Source organism: Chlorocebus sabaeus, chromosome 15 (genome assembly GCF_047675955.1).
Source record: "Chlorocebus sabaeus isolate Y175 chromosome 15, mChlSab1.0.hap1, whole genome shotgun sequence".
Taxonomy (NCBI): domain Eukaryota; kingdom Metazoa; phylum Chordata; class Mammalia; order Primates; family Cercopithecidae; genus Chlorocebus; species Chlorocebus sabaeus.
The window spans coordinates 34,840,393-34,850,652 of NC_132918.1; positions in this window are offsets into that span (position 1 = coordinate 34,840,393).

Consider the following 10,260-nt stretch of genomic DNA (forward strand, 5'->3'; position numbering starts at 1 on the left):
AAGGTCAAGGAATGAAGCATGGCTGTATCTACCCCTATGTTTACTAGAAAAACAGATTAGGGGTGACCATGCTCTTAAGCCATGTTCTAAGCTGACTTAGAGCCCATGTCCAGTGCAGAAGGTAATAAAAATAATAACGAACACATAGATGGTGGTTTATAACATACAGAGTATTTTCACATATACTTTGGATCTAATCTTTAAAATCCTAGAAGATGGATAACGTAGATGTTTTCATTTCTACCATATAGATGACAAAATCAAGGCTTGGAGAGGAGAGGTGTTTTGCTAAAATCCACACAACCTGCCAGAAACAGAGCTAGGATTTAAGTCTAGGTCTTTCTATTCCAGAGACAAGAGATGGATCCACTGTGCATGGAGAGAGGAAATGTGAGACAGACAAGGTGTTTGATCCATGTTAATCAGAAAAGATTTTAAACCAGGGTATGAATGAAAATCTTAGAAGAACAAGGTTCTAACTGAAGCAAGGAGGGAAGCAGCATGTCAAGACCATTTGCTAAGGCTTGGAGAATTTTCCCAAGCTTAAGGAACTCATAGAGGGACTCTTAGCTAAAGGAAGATCAGGGAGGCAAAATAACAGAGGGCCTGATGGCACTTCAAAGGGGAATAGTAATTATGGCTTTTGCTGAAGTCCCCTTCCTATGCACTCAGCACTATGCTAAAACTTTTATGGATATTATCTCATTTAATCTTCTCAACTCTACGAATATGTAACCCTGTTATTCTGATTTTACGGGTGAGAAGACTGAGGTTCCAGGTCACATAGATTGTAAGGGGTTGAATTTAGACCTAAGTCAGTCTGACATCAGAATTTATATTAATGTGTCCCTAGTTTATATATCCATGGCAACTTACAGAGGAGGCAAGAGGCACAACGTCTCTAACTGGCTAATACCACAACTGTACAACAACGTGAAAAGTAAATGTGAAAACTTAATAAGCCAAGCTGTATAAAATACAACTAAGCTGTATAGCTAAGGCTAAATTTAAACTCATGGTATGATATCACAACACCCCAGAGAAGCAGAGTATTCAGTACATAGAGAGAGAACTAGAAAGGTTGACCTTGGATATGGAGTAGAATAACAAAGGCTCAAAGAGATAACCTGGAACATACTTGAGCATATTCAGCAGGGAGGTAGCTCAGGGAATATTTCATCCCCTTAATGGGAAAAGAAGAAAAAAAATCAAAAATTGACAGAAAATGAATAGGCAGAACCACCCTCTCCTTCACTAAAGGATATGGGTTGTAACAAGACTATGAGGTTATTGTATGAATTAAACAGAATGACTATAAAAAGCCCCTGGAAGACGGCATGATGCTTTATAAATGCTTAATAATTATGAAGGAGATGAAAGAAATAGTCCTTTGTGTATCATCTTGAGGATTTTTGTCAGATCTGAATTCCACCACTACTCATAGTTAGTGAATGTTTTCCTATAAACTGCCTCATTTATTTTAAAACTTATCCTTGTGCCCTGCTATAATAGCCATGAATTCATAGATTTTAGGTGTATGTTATACATTTCTTCCTAATAGTCATGAAAATTAATTATCAACCCATTGAAAGATTTAATTTCCACATGCCCCCAAAAATCATCTCTGGCACAATTAGAGTGCCATAGTTTGGGAAACATTGCAAGCATGTAAAGAAGCCAGACAAGGAACCAGGAGACCTGGGATCTGGGCCTAGATGATCATGCATGTCACCTTTATGAGGTAAATTGCCTCACAGGAAAGTAGGAGAACACCAGCTCTATGTTGTGTGAAGGCAAATGAGATAATGCACGAGAAGACGTTTCATAAACAAGGATACTACAAATTGTGGGTATTTGTGTTACTCTGTCTCCTTCTACTAAAGAACACTTTTTAAAAAATTAAACATCTGTCAGTAATCAACCAATCACTAAAATAACACACTCTGAAAATCAAAGAGAAGTTTTCTCCTTCTTGTACAACTTCAAAACAAAGCATCACCTCATCCCCTTTTTCTTTCAGAGATACTTCAATTGCACTGTCTCTATAAACAACACCGTGTGCCCCTTTGGTCAGGTTTATGTGATTATACCCCGCAGGCTCAAAGCTGGACAAAGCTCAAGGGATCATCTCGTCTAGTCTCATTATTTTACAGAGGAGGCACTGAGTTCTGGAGAACTTTAAAAACCTTACTTATGACCACACTACAAAATGGGATTTGAATCATGACTCCCGGCCCCCCTCAACCAATTTTCCTACTGTTACATGAGCCCATTCCCTGGAATGGCAGAGAGATCTCAGAGAAAGAGGAGCCAGAGCTTACGCTCTATCTAATTTATCAATGGCCAGTTAGGAAAGAACCCTATGGGCAAGTCAGAAGACCAAGATAGAGACACTGCCTTCTAGGTGTCCACAGTCATTCAGAAGAAACCAGGCGCGCGTGCACGCGCGCGCACACACACACGCACACACACACACGCTAAACGAAGTTTGGCTCAGTTTTGTCAAGATAACCAAAAAAGCAGTCACAGGGTTGCAGACTGAACGAACCCCTGTGCATTTGGCTGCTCCTGTGAAGTGATATGCCTGTCCAGGGATGTCCACTTCCAACTCATCACCCTGGTGGTGCAGTTACACAGGGTAATGGCAGCCTCATGCCCAAGTCAAAGGACATCATCACCATCTTTAGTGACCATGGCAACTCCAACACTCCCCAGAGGCTGCTGCTGGGACACTGTAACTTTCTCTGGCTACCTAAATCCTGTCCTGTTGATGTTCACCCTTCCACTCCTAGCCCAATCATTCAGTGGTCCAAGATTTTCTCTAACATGCAAAACAACAGAACGATGAACTAGGAGGCAATCTTTCTAGCATATAACTAAAATCACAGTAAACTACATAAAAATGTCCTCATATTCCAATATCTCTGAAAAAATACTTCTATGTGACTGCTCATACAAATATGACATGAATTACAGCCTTAGGGAGAATGTGTCTGCTCTAAGAAATAGATATCTTTTAGAAAAGGAAGAGCTTTCTCTTCAACAACAACAAAAAATGAATTAACAGTCTTTTCTAGGAAAAAAAAAATACTGGTTTGAATAATTTAGAGTTATTCCATTGTAGCTCACTTCCATCCTTCCATACTCCATCCCAGATACCATCTTACTGATGCTGTCCAGTATGTTCCAGGAACGTGGAAAAGGAGGAAAGTGGCAGAGAGAAGCACCAAAATTGGTTGAGTGTCTAATCTACACCAGATGATTTACATCATTTCATGGAATCCTTACAGCAGTCTTATGAGCTAGATTTTTTTATGCCCATTTACAGAATCAGTGTGAGCACACTCCAGAAAAGAGAGGCATCCCTACTTTTGGCATCTCCAATAACAGTCTCATGATAATAGCAAGGGCATAGATCATGCATCAGGAATGATGCTAAGACCTTTGTATAATATCATATTTACTACTGTATGTGCCCACTGCTGTTCTGTGAGCTTTACTTACTTAAGTCATTTGAGCTCCTATAACAACCCTAAGGTATTACTGCCATCATTACCCACTTTTTATAGCTGAGAAGACTAAATCACATAGCTGGTAAGTGGTAGAGCCAGGGCTTGAACCCAGAAGCCTAGCTCCAGGATCTGTGGCCTCAACCAAAACCAACTGCTTCTCTCAGGCAAGGGGCTTACCCAGAGCCTCCAGGCTGGTAAGTGGTACTGCTGAGATGCAGTCTGCTGGCCACCAGACTCCAGAGCTTCATTTTCATCACCAGGCCCAACTACACTTCACTTTGCCAAAGCTAATACCTGCATTTGATACCCAAGAGGCTCCCCCTCCTTGGGGATCTGAGGACGATTTTGCTCTATTCTTTGCATTACACACATTCTCTCTCCCCTGGACTCCTCCCCTCTGCCTAAAAACATCCACAGATCAGCTTTCTCCTACAAATTTCCCCCCAGACTCTACTACAGACTTCAACCATCATCCTCTCTCCTCCTCGGCATTGCCTCTTCTTGAGACTGGCCTGCACATACTGCCTGTCCTCTATGCCTGCCCTCTACCCAACTCCCCAGTCTCCAAAGTAGTCAAATGGCCTCCTCTCCTCCTGTTCTCCTGGCCACACTCCCAGATCCAGCCTGCAAGAAACTTTGAAGGATGCTGTCAGTAGCCTCGTGAACAGAAGCAGCTCTCTATCTTCATTTCCTGCCCCCTTTATCTGCACCTCTGCTCACTCTTCCCTATGCATGGATTGCCTTCCCCTCCCCATCTCCTCCTGCTCAAATCCTGCACATCTTCCAAGTCCATATCCAACTACTCCTAGGCCGCAAGCAACTAGAATCTTTTCAAATTTCATCTTTGTGTCACCTACAGGGCCTTGTACAAACAAGAATCTCAATCAACGGCTGTCGAATGTTTACTCACTGACCTCCAGCTTGATTCTTAACAAGAATATCTTCTTGCATAAACTTCTTGCACCAATTCAGATTCTTTCATAAACTCAGCCAAAGGCTTCTAAGCTCTTGGATCTTCTGCTGCCTGTTGGCAGGAACCAAGTCTACCAAACTCACCTGGAAAACTAACTGCCTTTTCTCACATAGAACCACATCTGGCCTTCTAGAAGCAAGTGTGAGTAAACACTTTCTTGAAAGTCAAGCAGTTTTGAGAGCAGAGAGAGAAAATATTAGGAGCGAGTCTCAGTATAACTACTGTCCTACATAATAAGAAACATTCATTAAGGTGGTAAAAATCAGTATTAAAATGCTATAGCTAAATTTTCACTCACATGTCACTTTGCCCTATTAAATGTTCCTAGTAACTCTAATTTAATAGGTTCAGTCAACTATCATTTGAAATGTGAATACAGATAGTGTTTAAAAGCTCTTTGTATACTATTTCCAAATCACTTTTCCTCAGCAGGATGGTATCCTACGAATCCTTAAAAAGCTTTTGGTGAGGACACACAAAGGTCTCTTATAAAATATTAATTGAGCACAGCAGGATGCTAGGTGCTCTTGGTGCTAGGTGAAGTATACACTTTTGTTGGGGATTTTTGGAATCATCCATCCTTAATTTTCTTCATAGGCTTTCAATGCACCATGTACAGTATGGGTTATATCTCAAGCCCTATTTTACAGAGTGTGAAAACAAAGCACATTACTCTTTCAAATCACTGCACATTATCTCATTTAAGTTTTGCAACAGTTTTTTTTGTTTGTTTGTTTTCAGATGGAGTCTTGCTCTGTTGCCCAGGCTGGAGTACAGTGGAGCAATCTCGGCTCACTGCAACCTCTGCCTGCGGGGTTCAAGCAATTCTTCTGCCTCAGCCTCCTGAATAGGTGGGACCTCAGGCATCAACCACCACACCCAGCTGATTTTTGTATTTTTAGTAGAGACAAGGTTGGCCAGGCTGGTCTTGAACTCCTGACCTTGTGATCTGCCTGCCTTGGCCTCCCAAAGTGCTGGTATTACAGGCATGAGCCACCATGCCCGGCCTACAACAGTTCTTTATAATGGTATTGGTCCCCTTTTGCAGTCAAAGAAATTGAGACCTGGAAAAGTTCATTAAATAACCCAACAATTTGTTGAGCTATAAAACTCAGTGTTAAAAATTCCATGTAAACATTATGTAGTACAGAGAAAGCAATGAGATAGGCATTCTTGAATATTGATAGTGAGAAGGTATAATGAGAAAAATGTATCCAGAAAGCAATTGGATAATATTCATTAAGAATAAATATATATATTTGCATATCTATGTATATGTATATCTGTATATGTTTATCTATACATATATATAATACATTCATCCATTAATTGAATTTCTAGAAATAGAGCCTCGGCCAGGCGCGGTGGCTCACGCCTGTAACCCAACTCTTTGGGAGGCCAAGGGGGGCAGATCACTTGAGGTCAGGAGTTCAAGACCAGCCTGGCCAACATGGTGAAACCCCAACTCTACTAAAAATACAAAAATTAGCCGGGCGTAGTGGCACCCACCTGTAGTCCTAGCTACTTGGGAGTCTGAGGCAGGAGAATCACTTGAACCCGGGAGGCAGAGGTTGCAGTGAGTTGAGTTCGCACCACTGCACTCCAGCCTGGGCGACAGAGTGAGACTCCATCTCAAAAAAAAAAAAAAAGAAAAAAAAAAAAGAAATAGAGCCTAAGAAAGTAAGCAGAAATATCGTTAAAATGATACAAAGATAATTATTGTAATATTATATCTAATAATGATAAATAGTATCTAAAAGAAGAATAGCTAAGCAATAATATGGTCATAAGATGTAGTCCTTAGAAAATGTTAAATTGTTTTTAAGACAATAAAATAGATTGTCGTAATATTAAGTGAAAAAAGGAATGATATGATCATATTCTGACTTTTACCCATAATCCAAATTCAAAATGTTGGGGAAAGCATGCCAAAATATTAACAATGGTGGCCTTTTCTGCTTTATATTTTTCTGTTTTCAAACTGTAGTACAAAGTTCAGATGTTACTTTTGTAAGTAGAAAAAAAAATGTTATTCAAAAACAATAATTTTTTTAAAAACATGCCCACAGTTACACAAGCAGTAAGAAGAAAAGCCAATCCTTTGCCTTCAACTCCAGAACTCTGGCCCCTGCCCCATCCTCCCTCGGTGTGCAGGGCCATGAACTGTCACCTTAAAAAAATCAGTATCACAGAGTTTTCAGTCAACTCTGAGATGAACAATAAATCTGTATTAAGCAAAGTATATTAGATTGTTTCACTATATAGTCATATGTAAATACAGCCCAGAAAAGGAGTCAGATCTACTTACCACAAACCTAATGTGCATTCCCTATCCTGCTGCCTGCAATTTTACTTCTTAAATATACCAGGACTGCTGAATCTCCCCCACCTCTAATGCTTTCTTCCAATCATTTAATAATACCCTTTGTTTCAAATATAAGTTACCATAGAATCTGAACATAAAGCAATCCTCAAAATCCTCAGGAACTAGAATTAACCTGATGTAAAATATTTTAATTCCATCTTTCAAGAAAGGAAAGAAGTTTGAGTTCACTGGCAATTCCTTACTGATGAACATTAACCAAAGACCCACAGAATTATTACCAATAGCAAATGTGTCATGTCTTCAAGGACTCTTCAATACATTTCATATTCTGTCTCATAAGTAATGTTTCACAGGTGGATAAAGTTGTTAATATTTTATAAGTTAATCACATTTACCTTCCACGTACAAGTTTCTAATGGAGATATCACTCACGGGCCATGCTATTGGAAGAAAGAACAATTGGAAGTCCAAGAAAATTTTCTGTGACTTCTCAACGACTGACATTTACGAATGAAAGAAAAATTTGGGTGACTTGGGGGATCGCACACTCTATCGCTTACATTAAAATTGGAAGAGATTGCACCATCAGACATTGTCACTGTGCAGGAATCTCAAGGACTCAACAGAGGAATGCAGTTCCAACATTTGAGAGGTAAAAAAGTTGCTGGTGATGAGAAAAACTGCCTTAGTTTCCTGAGCTATGCAAACATTGAACACTGTAATAAATGTATTTAATTTAAAAATAGAGGTAGTTCCAACTACACATACTCGTTTCTTCCTGGAAATACTCATGCTGCAATAATAAAGAAGGATGGGACATTTTTAATTTTTGATGATGTGAGACATACCTTCACTCTTTTTCAACCCTTTCACTAAACAAGGCAAACACAATGCTATTGTTAATCAGTGATGAATAACACTGCCCCACAGATTATCACAGGAGACATTAATTCTGGATCATGTCTAATCCAGTCTTTTCTGATTACAGAACAAAATATTATTGCTTAAGTGAAGCAGAAAAGAGCAGATATTTGCTTTTCCCCAAAAGTTTCTTGCTAAACTTGGTTACATTAACTAATAAGCCACTCTGACTTGTTAAATGTTGTTTGAATGTCAGATAATAAAGAATTCTGTGGTCTTGTATTAGTCTCTTTAAAGGGAATTTCTGGTGTATTGTAAGTCAAGGAAAATGTTATGGAAGAAAACCATTTTCAATGCTTTCCTTTGCCACTTAACTCTTTTTCCTAGAGGCTCTTTAATAATAGCTTTAAGATTTGTAGATGTGAGATATCTAATAGTTTGAAATATGAGATATGTAATGAGATACACCCCAACACTAATAAGCTCATTCAAACTTTCTTTAAATGAGACTATTCTCCTTGGGTCTTCCTCCCATGTACCCAAAATGTGAGCCCAACAGCATATACAAGAGCTTCAGACAAACCACTCTGGCCATGAATACCAAATATATTTCACAGAACAGTTCCAGAAGCTTTATTTTGTGCTAATTTTTAAACGTTGATTTTTGAATAATAGTTTAGGTTTTAAAATATCTATTTATTGCTGCCTTGAGAAAGAGAAAATGAAAGTTAGTTGAGGAGTTTTAGAGTGTATGGTACAAGTTTTTAGTCTATATGCACAAGTTAATTCAATTACTAAGTTTTTCTGTAGCGTCTCTTGGAATTAGAAATATAGACAGAAAGGCAGCTCAGAGTCCACTGGATGCTTTGATACAGGCTGCACTGCAGAATTTCAGTGCTACCATACAGTCTCTACAAAAGGAGTTTTCCATACTTTGATCAAGTAATTGGAACCATTTTTCATCTCAAATGAATTTTTATTACCATTTAATAAGATAGCTATTCTAGGCTTTATTTTCACAGTACTTTTTCTTCCAAAATTATCACTAATTCCTAAGAGATTTTTTGCACAAATTATAGAAAATAAGCATCCTTAAATTTCAGGACTCCAGACACTTTTTACTCAGTACGTTTTGCCTTGGAACACTGGGATTTGTGAAATTATCCTTCCTCTGCTTTATTTGAAGCTGAGGCTAAGAAAAGAACAGAAAGAAAACCCATAGAGATTTGCTTTACATTTATCTCTTTTTAAAAAGGTATCTTTTTCTCCTAATGTCATCTGTCTTAGACACGGGACTCAGATCCTTATATTGCTGGTCAGTATCTCCCATTCTGCATCCCTATAGCCAGCCGGACCCCTCATTCAACAAGTTCACACTACTCAACTACACACTTTCAAACAGGCAAAACAAATGTGCTTCCCTCATCCCCAAGTTCTCAGAGTAAAGGAAATGCTGAAAGATTACAAACTCTTTTTTGCAGTCATTTTGGAAGGGAGCATTTTCCTACCATCTCTGAACTCCTCTGATTTTTACTTAAGAAAAATCATAATGCTTTTTTGTGCGGTCAGCTCCTAAGCATCCACTGCCTCCCTGTAAGGGGTCTTTTCTGAATAACCATGCAGGGAACATTATTTGCCATTTGCACCAAGATCCTGCTCCTTGTGGTTACACATTCTGAAGTGCCAATCATCTCCAAGGCAATTAGAGCCGTTAAGATTTGCAGCTGCACAGGAAAAGAAATCAAAGTGCTCTCCAGAGCACCTTCGAATGGCGTCTCCCAAAGCCCACGCAGAGCAGGGGCAGCTTACCTGTGCGGCATGCCCGTGGTGCAAGCGGTGGTGTGCTCGCTGGACAGGTCGCAGAGCTTTAGGTACCAGTTCATCTCCACTTCGCGCAGCAGAGCCAGTTGACGCGCCCTGAGCTGGCTTTCCCCTGAAGGGCTAAGGCTGCTGTCTTTAGCATTTTCTGAAGCTTTCTTGGGAGATTTGTCTTTCCCTGCTACAGAAAACCCAGACTGTCTCCTTAACTTGGTGTTCTCCTCTGAGATCTGACTCCCCGCTGCCCCTGTCCGGGCTGCCAGCATCGTGGAGATTTGTGTCTTTCAAAGAAGACTGGAAGTCACTGTCATCAAAGTAATCTGAATTGATTTTTCTGCTTCTGTCTCCCTCCCTCGTCCCTGCCCACTCCACCTCTCTTAACCTTATCCTGCCACAAAGCTGTAATTGAGCCCAGTCTGTGGCTTGGGATGAAAATGTATCTCTAACCTTTCCTAATGAAGAGGTAAGGTGGCCACTACCTGCGATATCTTGAAACATGGAAATTTTAAAAACAACTCCCAACAACTTTGTAATACTGCAGTTTGGCAGTGGCTGTTTCTTCTGCAAGGCTAGGACTTTTGCTTTATTTAATAATGACAACTCTGAACCTTTGGTCATATAGATTTGGTAAATTATATTTGATAATCATGTTAGGTTATAAAAGATTTCTGGAGGCTCATTAGCCATTCCTGATTAGAGTCCCTTTGGAATTTTGTTTTCATGTGAATTTCCTCAAATAAGTTTAACAGTATCAATGCAAGGGGAAGGTT